The sequence below is a fragment of the Papio anubis genome, chromosome 14 (genome assembly GCF_008728515.1).
Source record: "Papio anubis isolate 15944 chromosome 14, Panubis1.0, whole genome shotgun sequence".
Lineage (NCBI taxonomy): Eukaryota > Metazoa > Chordata > Mammalia > Primates > Cercopithecidae > Papio > Papio anubis.
Window position 1 is genome coordinate 71,426,123 of NC_044989.1, and position 13,546 is coordinate 71,439,668.

Below are 13,546 nucleotides of genomic sequence, written 5' to 3' on the forward strand. Positions count from 1 at the left end.
AAAAAAGAAAAAAAAAAGCCAGACACAAGACCACATATTATATGATTTTATTGATTCGAAGTGTCCAGAAAAGGCAAATTTATATAGATAGAAAATAGATTGTTGGTTGCCTGGAACTGGGAGTAAGAACAGGATTAACTGTAAAAGAGCATGAAGGATCTTATTGGGAGGAATACAATTGTTCCAAAACTGAGTAATAGTTATGGCTACACCATCGAGGGAAGTTACTAAAATCACTGAATTGTACACTTAAAATGGGTGAGTTTTATGATATGTAACATATGCCTCGTTAAAGTTTTTTTTTGTTTTAAGTGACGCAGGAAAATGGGGTCTGGAGGCAGGGAACATAAGGCCAATTCACACTTCAGCTGTTACAGGAAGGATCCTCTCCATAGGGCACAGACCAAGTAAATGACTTTGTAACTTTACTTCATCCTCTCCATTTACATAGGGCTTACCCCAAGTAACCAGTGGAATCCTCTAGAGGGTATTTAAACTCCCCAAAATTCTGTAACTATGCTTGGGTACACTCCCACACTGTGGAGTGTACTTTCTTTTTCAATAAATCTCTTCCTTGCTTTGTGCATTTTGTCCAATTCTTTGTTCAAGATGCCAAGAACCTGGACACCCTTCCCCATTAACAAAAGGACTCCCTGCCTCCCGGACCATCCTTCAAGCATTAAACATTTTTGAAGGCTCACAATCAACAGGACAGAATAATTACTTAGTGATGATTTCCAGAATGAAATATTTTACTAGTTTTTAGTAAGCACATTTTAGTATCTGTACACTAGTAAAATGTTTTTAAGTAAATTTTTAAGTACACTGGATAATGTAATTAAATGTATGCTAGTAAAATGTTTTATCTCATTTTTGTCATATTAGTCTAAAATGTTTATTATTTTTGTATAAAAGGTAGCCAATAGGAAGGTAGGACTGGGGAGAAAGCTCAGCAAATGTCACAAAGGAGACTCCTAGTAACAAAATCTGAGGAGCTTTTTCTTTTAAAATAAAGATGGTGCATCTGTCCCTTTACAGATTTCTCTCATGTCCCCTGGGCTGGGGAAGGTGAATCTCCTGCCTGACACCCTGTCGAGAATAGTGTATCCAGCTCTTCTATTCCCATGATGCCTCTAAAAAACCAGACTGACTGGGAACAGCAGTAGGGGTTTGGCCAGTGAGGGCAGGTGGCCAAGTGGTATGCAGGAAACTCTCATGTTTCCCTGGGTTGGCTTCCTGCTCCCCTTTCCCTGTCACCAATAGCAGCTTCAATATGGGAGAAGATTAAAACAAAGGAAAAAAAACAAAAAACTCTTTCCAAATTATAACCAACCAAGTCTGTGGAGGAAATTCACAAGGCAGTAGAGCAGCGTCTGCAGAAGGTGCTCTGCCTACTGGGAGAACTAATGATCCCTGTGAGCAATGCGGGCTGCAGTGAGTCACACGGGGAAATGTGGACAGAGGCAGAAGGACATCAAGGCCCCCACTACACACCAAATCGGAGTCAATCCTCCTCTTCTCCCCACCTGCTTCCCAAACTAATGACGTCCGCGTTATCCCAGAGGAGAGTGGCTAGGGACACCCAGTCCTTCCCAATATGTGCACATCTCCAAATCTTGGTCAAATCTGTCAGATTTCTAATAGTCCCAATACCTCAATATCACCTAAACTGAGAAAGATTATTAGCCCGTGATGGTGGGATCCTTATTGAAGAAGGCCTGCCCCCTCCTCACAGTAGGGCAGGCTCCTGGGTTCCCGATGGTTCAGGAGCCTGGGCTGTCATTTTTCTACCTGGGATTTGCAGCAGCCCTAATACAAGAAGATTCATTCATGCTGTTTACTTTGGCGGCCTCTTCACACAACTTTCCTCTCTAACACGTGTTAACTGTCACAGTATTCACCTCACCTCCTTACTTCCCAGCTTCTCCAAAATCAAGGCAGTAGCAATAAACAATTTGGAAAATGCTGCTTAGTATTTTATGCCATGGTTAGCTTTATAACCTTAATTAAAGAGACCCCAGGCTGAGGTGGCTCACCACACCCAGCCTATAATCCCAGCACTTTGGGAGGCTGAGGTGAGAGGATCACTTGAGCACAAGAATTTAAGAACAGCCTGGGAAATACAGTAAGATCAAGTCTCTACAAAAAATTTAATTAAAAAAAAAATTAACTGGGCATGGTGGTGCATACCTGTTGTTTCAGATACTCAGGAGGCTGAGATAGAAGGATAGCTTGAGCCCAGGAAGATTGATGGAGTCTTCATGCATGAGATTCATTTTCCTATAAAAGAGTCCCCAGAGAGCTGTCTTGCCCCTTCCACCATATGAGGATGCAGGGAGAAGCTACCATCCAAAGAGAAAGTACCAGTTAGAAGGAAGCAGACCCTCACCAGGCACCAAATCGGCCCAGCCTCCAGAACTGAGAAATTTCTGTTTTTTATAAGGTACCCAGTTTATGGTATTTTGTTGGCATATGGGCAGCCTAAATGGGTCAATGCAGTGGGTAAAATTTATGACATGATGGCTTTGGATCATTGGGCACAGTGAGGCAAGTTTCTTGAACAGCTTTGGCAAGCAAGTTGTGAGTCTTGAGAAATAAACTATATTAGTTGGTTCACTCCCAGAGCAAGTGTTTCCTGGAGTAAGTACTAAGTTCTTTTTTCCTGATTCCAGTAATGTGTAGTACAGGGATAGGAAAGTATTTTGGTATCAGTTATCCCAGCTGAGTGCAGAGGACTACTCAACCATACTGGAGCAGGTCGAAAGGCTTTAGGAGGCACATGTTAAAGAAGGTGAAATCGGGGCTGGACGTGGTGGCCCACGCCTGTAATCCCACTACTTTGGGAGGCTGAGGTGGGCAGATCACAAGGCCAGGAGTTCAAAACCAGCCTGGCCAACATGGTGAAAACCCGTCTCTACTAATAATACAAAAATTAGCCAGGCGTGGTGGCACATGCCTGTAATCCCAGCTACTCGGGAGGCGAAGGCACAAGAATCGCTTGAGCCCAGGGGATGGACGATGCAGTGAGCCGAGATCACGTCACTGCACTCCAGCCTGGCAATAGAGCCAGATCGTGTTTTTTTTTTTTTTTTGCTTTTTAAAAAAGAAGATGAAATTGATAGCATCATTTAAGAAACAGTACATCTTGAGATAGGATAAAACAATTGAGAGTTTGGGGTACATATATAACTAATCAAGTAAACAAACAAAAAGCAAACTTATTTACTCCCCTCCCCACCAAATAAATTATTTGCAGGGAAGGAAATCATAGTATACTACCTGACCCTGCTGTAATCATACATAGTAATAATAACAGGGTCTATTAATAAAAACACCTAATATACATCTAACCAAAATTATTATGTTTGGAAGACGTGAGGAAGGGAATGGGGTGAGTGTGTGAGAGATAACACACCAGGAGATAGGAAGATATTGAAAGAGAGACAAATGTTATCTTCCATAGAGGGGAGTCAATGGAAAATACAAGAAACTAAAAAAATCAAGAAATAGTAATAGAAGCATTTTATTTAGTGATATGAAGGTAATTTTTTTCTCTTTTCTTTTCTTTTCTTTTCTTTTTTTTTTTTTTTTTGAGACAGAATCTCACTCTGTCACCCAGGCTGGAGTACAGTGGCATGATCTAGGCTCACTGTAACCCCCGCCTCCCGGGTTCAAGCAATTCTCCTGCCTCAGCCTCCTGAGTAGCTGGGATTACAGGCAAGTGCCACCACACCTGGCTTTTTTGTTTTTGTATTTTTAGTAGAGAAAGGGTTTCACCACACTAGTCAGGCTGGACTCAAACTCCTGATCTTGTGATCCACCCGCCTCAGCCTCCCAAAGTGCTGGAATTACAGGTGTGAGCCAGCGTGCTCAGCCGAAGGTAAATAATAATAATTTAAAAAGCAGTTAAAATATTTTACAGAGATTGTGTCTTATTGAGGGCAGAATGGGAGAAGCGGGGAGTAGGCAGTGGTACTCCAAGATTGCCTTTTTACCATTAAAAGTCTTCAGAAGTGTTTTATTTAAATTACATGCATACAAACTTTAATAATATATATATATATATTTTTTTTTTGAGACAGAGTCTTGCTCTATCACCCAGGCTGGAGTGCAGTGGTGCGATCTCGGCTCACTGCAACCATCACCTTCCAGGTTCAAGCGATTCTCTTGCCTCAGCCTCACAATTAGCTGGGTTATAGGCGCTTGCCACCACGCCCGGCTGATTTTTGTATTTTTAGTAGAGATGGGGTTTCACCATGTTGGCCAGGCTGGTCTCGAACTCCTGACCTCAGGTGATCTGCCTGCCTTGGCCTCCCAAAGTGCTGGGATTATAGGCGTGAGCCACTGCGCCCAGCCAATAAAGTATTTTTTTTTTAATGTAAACCTGAAAGACAAAAAAAAATTGTCATTTGTAGGCTCAGGCTGAGAGTTGGGACGAGGACTATGAGAAATAAATTTCTGTTTTTTATAAGGTACCCAGTTTATGGCATTTTGTTACAGCAGTTTGAATGAACTAAGACAGTGGGCAAAATTTATGACATAAAGGCTTTGAATCATGGGGCACAGTGAAGCAAGCTGTGGTCTAATTATTTTGACCCACTTTAGCACATCTTTTGTTACAAACAAACTTTCTTAGACAAACTGTTGTTGAGCACACGTCAAAGTTTATTAGCTTTTTAGCAAGGGAATCTGAAAAGAGTGCCTGGTGCCAGGTCTGAGAGGGCATGGAAACTGGAGGGCCATATATTTGGGAAAGAGAATGCTTACATAAGCAGCTAATTTTTAAAATTAAGCAACTTATTAGATTAAAAATCCAGTTTCATTTCATATGGTCATAAAAACACTATGTTTGTAGAAAGGAAATCGGGAGCAAAAAGTCCAAGAAAGAAAAGCAGATGATAAGGAAACATTAGTGTTCATTAAGTGAATAACCAGGGTTTGGTCCCCTGATGATCCAATTCACATTGAAAGCATGCGTGGTCCCCAAACAGCTCAGAAGCAGAGTGTGGAGGAGGGCTATCTTTGCACAGTGAATGCACACGTTGCAAATGAAGTTAGAGTGTCAAACCATTTGTCTGTTCTCTAATCTTGGGACAAATATTTTCAATACTTCACACAAAAGTAGGACCAGACAACTAGTAACAGTAAAAAACACTTTGGGCTTCCAGTTTCTAGAGTGATAAAACTATAAAACAAAGGACTAGGCGCGGTGCCTCATGCCTGGAATCCCAGCACTAGGCCCATGTGGGCAGATCATTTGAGGTCAGGTGTTCAAGACCAGCCTGGCCAACATGGTGAAACCCCGTCTCTACTAAAAATATAAAAATTAGCTGGGCGTGGTGGCGGGCACCTGTCATCCCAGCTACTCAGGAGGCTGAGGCAGAGAGAATTGCTTGAACCTGGGAGGTGGAGGTTGCAGTGAGCCGAGATCGTGCCATTGCACTCCTCTCAAAAACAAACAAAAAACAAATGAATGACAATCCTCAACAATCAGATTAGTATTTTAACAATTCCATCTTGCAGTGTGCTGTGGAGATGTCTCTTAATGAGGAATTTGTATATAACCCCAATTCATGCTGAATGTAATGGATTATATAGAGTATCTGATTTTTCCTGATACATTCCTGAATTTTATTTGCTATGTTTTTAAATTTTATTTTTCCTTTTTTTCCTATGCATACCCACTTATTTGTTGTTTTTAAATGTAGGATGTATGCATTTAAAAATGGTTTTGTCAGGTTTTGAATTGAAGTTCTAGGACAGCAGAAAATGAACTGGGAGAGCTTTGAACTCCTTTCTGTTTTCCTGGAATTGCTTAAATACCATATGAATTATCTGTTCCTTAAAGCCTAGGTGAAATTCAGTTGTGGACTTACTATTCTATAACTGAATTTTACATACATAACAGAATTTTACATTCCATAACTATTCCTGGTGACTTTTCAATGGCAGAATTTTAATCACAATTTCAGTCTCTTCTGTTGAAATTGATCTATTCATGTTTTCAACTTCTTCAGATAACTTTGGTAATTCATACTGTGCTAGGAAATAATCTATTTCTTTTGGAGTTTCAAATATGTTGCTGTGGAGAAACATGTACTATTGTACAATTATTTGATTTTACTTCATTTTATTTGAGACACAGTCTCACTTTGTCACCTAGGCTGGAGTGCAGTGGGGTAATCACGGCTCACTGCCATCCTTGACCTGCAGTGGCACGATCACAGCTCATTGCAGCCTCAGCCTCCTGGGCACAAGTGATCCTCCCACCTTGGCCTCCCAAGTAGCTGGGACTACAGGTGTGCACCACCATGCCCGACTAATTTTTCTGTTTTTTGTAGAGACAGAGTTTCACCATGTCTCCCAGGCTGGCCTCAAACTCCTGAGCTCAAGCAATACACCTGCCTTGGCCTCCCAAAGTGCTGGGATTACAGGCATAAACCACCATGCCTGACCAGTTTGTACAATTAGTTTACAATCCTCCCTGGATTTTTATTATGTCTTCTTTCTCATTCCTATTAATCTATATTTTTGCATTGTCTGTTCCTAGAGATGGGCATGAACCTTATTTTTGAGCATCTTTAATTACCAAGATATTTAGGTTTATAATATTTATTGTATTGTACATTAAGCATTCTCTGTGTCCCATAGATTTTGGCATGGAATGTCTAACCTTTCTTTGTTTCTAGACAGTTTATAATTTTCCATTGTAGGATCCAACTAAAGCAGTACTTAGAGCAAAATTTACAATGCTGGGTGCCTATAAAAGAAAAGAAGAAAGGTCTCAAATCAATTACTTCAACTTCCACCTTAAAAAACTAGAAAAAGAAGAGCAGGGCTGGGCGCAGTAGCTCACGCCTATAATCTCAGCACTTTGGGAGGCCAAGGCAGGTGGATCACTTGAGGTCAGGTTTGAGACCAGCCAGGCCAACATGGTGAAATCCCGTCTGTACTAAAAATACAAAAGTTAGCCAGGCATGGCGTCACCCTGTAGTCCCAGCTACTCAGGAGGCTGAGGCATGAGAATCGCTTGAACCCAGAAGGTGGAAGTTTCAGTGAGCAGAGATCCCACCACTGCACTACACTCCAGCCAGGGTGACAGAGTGAGACTCTGTCCAAAAAAAAAAAAAAAAAGAAAGGAAACAAAGGAAGGAAGGAAGGAAGGAAGGAAGGAAGGAAGGAAGGAAGGAAGGAAGGAAGGAAGGAAGGAAGGAAGGAAAAATAAAGGAAGGAAGGAAGGGAGGGAAGGAGGGAGGGAGGGAGGAACAGAAAAAGAAGAGCAAATTAAAGCCAAAGTAAGATGAGGGAAGGAAATAATGAAGATCAGAGTGAAAGTCAGTAAAATAGAAAACAGAAAAACAATAGAGAGAATCAATAAAATCAAAGTCTCGTACTTTGAGACAATACAATTGACAAACCACTCATCAGACACATTATCACACAGTTATTGCGAAGTTTCTGTGAGTCTGGAATCTGAATGTGACCTCAAGGTGTGCAGTCAAGGTGTCAGCTGAAGGCTCAACTGAGAGAGAATGTACTTCTTTTTCTTCTTCTTCTTTTTTTTTTTGAGACTGAGTCTCACTCTGTCACTCAGGTTGGAATGCAGTGGGGTGATCTCGGCTCACTACAAGCTCCGCCTCCCAGGTTCACACCATTCTCCTGCCTCAGCCTCCCAAGTAGCTGGGATTACAGGCGCCTGCCACCACACCTGGCTAATTTTTTTTTTTTTTTTTTTTTTTTTTGAGACGGAGTCTCGCTGTGTCTCCCAGGCTGGAGTGCAGTGGCGCGATCTCGGCTCACTGCAAGCTCCGCCCCCCGGGTTCACGCCATTCTCCCGCCTCAGCCTCCCAAGTAGCTGGGACTACAGGCGCCCGCTACCGCGCCCGGCTAGTTTTTTGTATTTTTAGTAGAGACGGGGTTTCACCATGTTAGCCAGGATAGTCTCGATCTCCTGACCTTGTGATCCACCCGCCTCGGCCTCCCAAAGTACTGGGATTACAGGCTTGAGCCACCGCGCCCGGCATTTTTTTGTATTTTTAATAGAGACGGAGTTTCACCATGTTAGCCAAGATGGTCTCGATCTCCTGACCTCGTGATCTGCCCGCCTCAGCCTCCCAAAGTGCTGGGATTACAGGCGTGAGCCACTGCGCCCGGCCTTTTTTTTTGAGACTGAGTCTTGCTCTATTGCCCAGGCTGGAGTGTGGTGGCACAATCTCAACTCACTGCAACCTCTGTCTCCAGGGTTCAAGCAATTCTCCCATCTCAGCCATCCAAGTAGCTGGGATTACAGGCGTGTGCCACCACACCCAGCTAATTTTTGTATTTTTAGTAGAGATGGGTTTTCATCATGTTGACCAGGTTGGTCTCGAACTCCTGACCTCAAGTGATCCACCAGCCTCAGCCTCCCAAAGTGCTGGGATTACAGGCGTGAGCCACCGCACCTGGCCTGGGAGAGAATGTACTTCTAAGCTCATGGGGTTGTTGGCAGGATTCAGTTCTTCCCAGGCAATTGGACTGAAGGCCTGAGTTCCTCACTGTTGGCTGGAAACCTCCCTCAGTTCTTGGCCACACACACCTCTCCATGGGGCAATCCACAACATGTCAGCTGGCTAGAGCGAGCCAGCAAGTGGGGGAGTGGAAGAGTATCCGCAAGACAGAAGCCAGAGTCTCTATGCAACCGCATCTCAGCAGTAATATGTCATCACCAGTGTCATATTCTGTTGGTTAACTGGATAATCAAAATAAGACTTTCAAGCATAAAAAATATATAACATTTGTAAAGTTATGTGGGAGAGTCGGAATGGAAGTTAAGTTTCTATAGGTAAAATGCACAAGGTACAATTTCTGATCCTTAATGAAGAGCTTGTTTATAGTATTTATGTTATTATTTATTAATTTTTTTTTTGAGATAGAGTCTTACTCTGTTGCCCAGGCTGGAGTGCAGTGGCATGATCTTGGCTCACTGCAACCTCCACCTCCCAGGCTCAAGCGATTCTTGTGCCTCGGCCTTCAAAGTAGCTGGGATTACAGGTGCCCACCATCACACCTGGCTAGTTTTTGTATTTTTAGTAGAGATGGGCCTATGGTAATTTGTAAGTGGATAATGGAGGGTTTCGAATCGCTATTGTATTAATATTCCAGTATACATGTAATAAGACTGATGAGACAGTTTTGTTTTAAAATATCAGTGTTTACAGTACCCCAGAAATTATATACTTCATAATTATTTGAACTTGTGATAAAACAATTTCTTGTCACATTTGTTAAAATGAGAAAGGAGGCACACAATTTTTTCCTAGTAATTTTATGAGGTGTGCAAGTCTATAACTGTGAAGCCACTGCTCCAAACCACCATGCTATGTTGCCCGGTTGTCTTGAAGGTATGGCCAGGCTATTGTTTACACTACACACACCTTAGCTTCCTAAAATAGTCCTTGGTCCGTCTGCTCCCCAAAGTTTGCACAGCAGTTACTCCAGCGTCTCTCTCATTGGGCCCCTCGTTGTGACTCCCTCACACAGTGTTCCTCTCTTGTTCTCCAGCTCAGCAGTCCCTGCACTCTGCTCCTGACTTCTGTCCCTCAAGGCGCCCCTGAGAGGCAGGGCCTGGTCTTCCACTCTGACAGCTTCTCTCCCGCAGGAGTAGCCCCTGAAATCCTGCACAATGACATTTCTCGTTTTATTTCATGTGGATTGGGGAGTCTTAGTGCCTCATAGAATTGCTTTTTACTGGACTGCATAGTATGCCATTAGTCTGCACAAAGAGACATTACAAGAAAGAAAGCACTATTTGAAATGTGTTCCTTATTTATCATAGGGGTGCTGTGGAGAACTTTTTTTTCTTTTTTTTTGAGACAGTCTCGCTCTGCTGCCCAGGCCAGAGTGCAGTGGCACAATCTTGGCTCACTGCAACCTCCACCTCCTAGGTCCAAGCGATTCTCCTGCCTCTGCACGCAGCTGTTGAGAACATTTTCTATAAGCTCAAAGTGTCTTCTCTATGGGAACCTGAGGAAAATACTCTCTCGGCTCTATTGGGTAGAGTTGGCTTGTCTTAGACAACAATTTAATTCCGTTAAATTTGGAACTGATTGTGCTCCTGTGTCTGGCTACTAAGATCAGAGACAAACGTTTGGCTGCCCTTTGGAAACCGCATAGGCACTGATAAAGTATGTTACTTTACTATCATACCCTAAATTTCTATTTACTGTGACATCTAAAATCTATTTAATTGTTGCATTGTATGTATCTTTGTAATGTACATACATATATAGTGTTGCCCTCAAACGAGAAAATGTTGTATAAAATACATTCAGAGCCAAAAGAGAGTGAAATGTTGAACTGCACTTTCCATTGTCTTCTGCTGCAGTTCATATTAAGCTATGTTGAAGAAATGAGTACTGACTGAGAAGACCAGCACTTTAACTGCCAAGAGTCTTGGAAGCGACATTACTTCGGTCTGTCTCTCAGTCTGCTAGCTCAAAAGACAGATTTGGGCATAGCCTGACTGATCCTGTCTTGCAGGGTAGATTAACCAAACTCATTAGAGACAGATATATAAACCAGAATTTCACATCACAAATTTGTAATGAAAGATATACCTGTCAAGTAGACCTCGAATCCTGGCACTGACATGTTTGATGAAGATGGAGTGACAACAAAGGGAGTTAATATCAGGCCCAACAACAGGAATACAAAAACCCCCGGGGCCCAGGACACACACATGGGATGGTGTGCTCAGAGATGGTGGTTAGAAACCTCCAGCTCTCTGGGCATCTCTCTTCTGGCTCCCAGTGGATTGACCTTATCATGTCCCTTTAGTCTTGTTCCAAAAGATCAAATTTTTAGTTGGTAAATTATGTCTACATTCCTGTCTTCCACTTTGAGCCTCAGCCTCTATTTTCATCACCTTAACAGGAGTTTGGGGATAACGACTTAGTCAAGCATTTGAAAACAATCTCTTGGTTTATTCCCTGAAAAAGATCGCCAATCACTTCCATTCTTTGTAGATGTTCCATGTGTACCCGGCAGAGGGCGATCATACTTCCCTCATCTCCAGGTTCTTAGGAGGCACTTCTTGGAACCTCTCTCAGCAAAAACATGGCAGCCGTCTTCCCTTACAAAAACTATTTCTTGTTGTTTATAAAAATATAGAATAAATTTGACTTTTAAATAACTAAAGTTTGAATTAAAACTGAGAGGTAGCTTTCTGAATACAATATGCATTTTAAAATAAAATATGTGTCCAGTGGGTGAAAGGCACAGCACTAACAGCTATTATGGCTTAAAACTCAGCAGAGCCATGTGATCTATACTAGCACACCTATAGTGCTGGTAATCTGTGTCACATTTATAGGTCACCTTGAGACACAGAAACCTGTTGTTTCTGTAACTTCCAGCTGAATATAGTTATCTGACTGAAGAGGACATACAAATTCATAAAGCTCTCAGTTCATTTTGATAATTTTATAGCTGCTTCAACATTTCTGAGACAGGTAACCTGGAATACATTTTGGCAGAGATAGAGGAAAAAAAGTTTACTCTCTTACCCCAGACTCCAAGCATACTTTTCAAGGCTAGATCTCTTTCATTAAAATGTTACTTCTGGAGGCCATGGTGGGTGGATAACTTGAGGTCAGGAGTTTGAGACCAGCTTGGCCAACATGGGGAAACCCCGTCTCTACTAAAAATACAAAAAATAGTGACTGGACACGGTGGTTCAAAAATAGTAACCCCAGCACTTTGGGAGGCCGAGGAAGGCGAATCACCTGAGGCCAGGAGTTCAAGACCAGCCTGGCCAACATGATGAAACCCCGTCTCTATTAAAAATACAAAAATTAGCCAGGCATGGTGGTGTGTGCCTGTAATCCCAGCTCTTTGGGAGACTGAGGCAGGAGAATTACTTGAACCCGGGAGGCAGTGGTTGTGGTGAGCTGAGATCATGCCATTGCATTCCAGCCTGGGCAACAAGAGTGAAACTCTGTCTTGAAAAATAAAATAAAATAAAATAAAATAAAATAAAATAAAATAAAATGTCACTCTGGTCTTGTTCTCTTCTAGGAACAAGAAGTACCTACTTGTTTGTTTGTTGCAGGAGTACCTGCATCCACCCTGGGCCCATCATCAATATAAACAGCAAGGAACTGCAGTTTTAGATTAACTATCTAGAGATGAGCAGGTCCAGATTCTGGCCTTTAAATAGGTATAAAGACGTCCTCATACATTTGTTTCTTCCCTGAAGGTAGAAATAGTGGAAGTAGCATGGTTGGAGGACATCAGGCAGAAGTGGGCTTTTACTCCAGCTGTTTCCTCATTTGTAAAATGGGGTTGATATTAAGACCTAATCTCGTGGAGCTGTGGAGTTAAAATGTTTAGCACAAGTTAGGGGATGGAACTTTGTGAACATGAAAATCATCTTTAGGATGAGGTGAGGATCATCTATCAAGGCAGGGGACCCAGAGAAGAAAGGAGGTAGACAGGACATGGGACACATAAGGGGCAAGAATCCCGTCCAGGAGTGAAGAGTCTGACAGCGGGAACTGACAGTTAAGCTTTTACCTGTTACAACACCTACGCTTCACAGAGCAGAGACAACACTCAGGCAAACAAGGGCAAGGAAGAGCCGACTCCAGGACAGCTTCCCCTCAGTTCCGAGGACAGCCTCTAGTTGTCTGCTCTTCTGCCCAGTGGCGTGGAGCTGCCTGGGTCCCCTGACACCTTGAGGGGTCTCCTTCCTTTACCAACACCAAGGGAGCCAATGGAAAGGGGGTCAACTCCAGACAACCCCCCACTTCCCATTCTCAACAGTGAGAGGAGCAAGTGCTTACTGACCTCAGGTTAAAGACATGGTTATAGTAGCAGAAATGCTAAGACAAACTGAATTGGGTCTTGAAATTCAAGTCCAGTTATTCCTCCAAAGAGCCATTTTAGCATGTCTTTAAATCTCTTCTCATGCTTCACCATAGTTTCTTTGGATTTTGGTGGTGAAAATGCCAAACATCAGAAAACTTGAATACATGTGTATCCAGATTTAGCAAAACCAACCTGTGTCGGTTTATATCCATTGTGAACACCGTGTGTAGCTTGTGCTTCTCCATGTGCCACTGCTCCTGGCTCATCTTAATTCATCCCTGATTTCTGGTTATTATGAATCTTTAATCTGGCTGGCTTTCTCAGAAGTTTTAACACAGAAGTGCAAGGAAGATATGGAAATTGTTTTGGTAATTCTGGAACAAGATATTTTGAAACTCTTTTAAAAAATCATTTTAAGGCCGGACACGGTGGCCTACGCCTGTAATCCCAGCACTTTGGGAGGCCTAGGCGGGCGGATCACGAGATCAGGAAATCAAGACCATCCTGGCTAACACAGTGAAACCCCGTCTCTACTAAAAATACAAAATAATTAGTTGGGCGTGGTGGCGGGCGCGCCTGTAGTCCCAGCTACTTGGGAGGCTGAGGCAGGAGAATGGTGTAAACCCGAGAGGCGAACCTTGCAGTGAGCAGAAATCATGCCACTGCACTCCAGCCTGGGTGACAGAGTGAGACTTGGTCT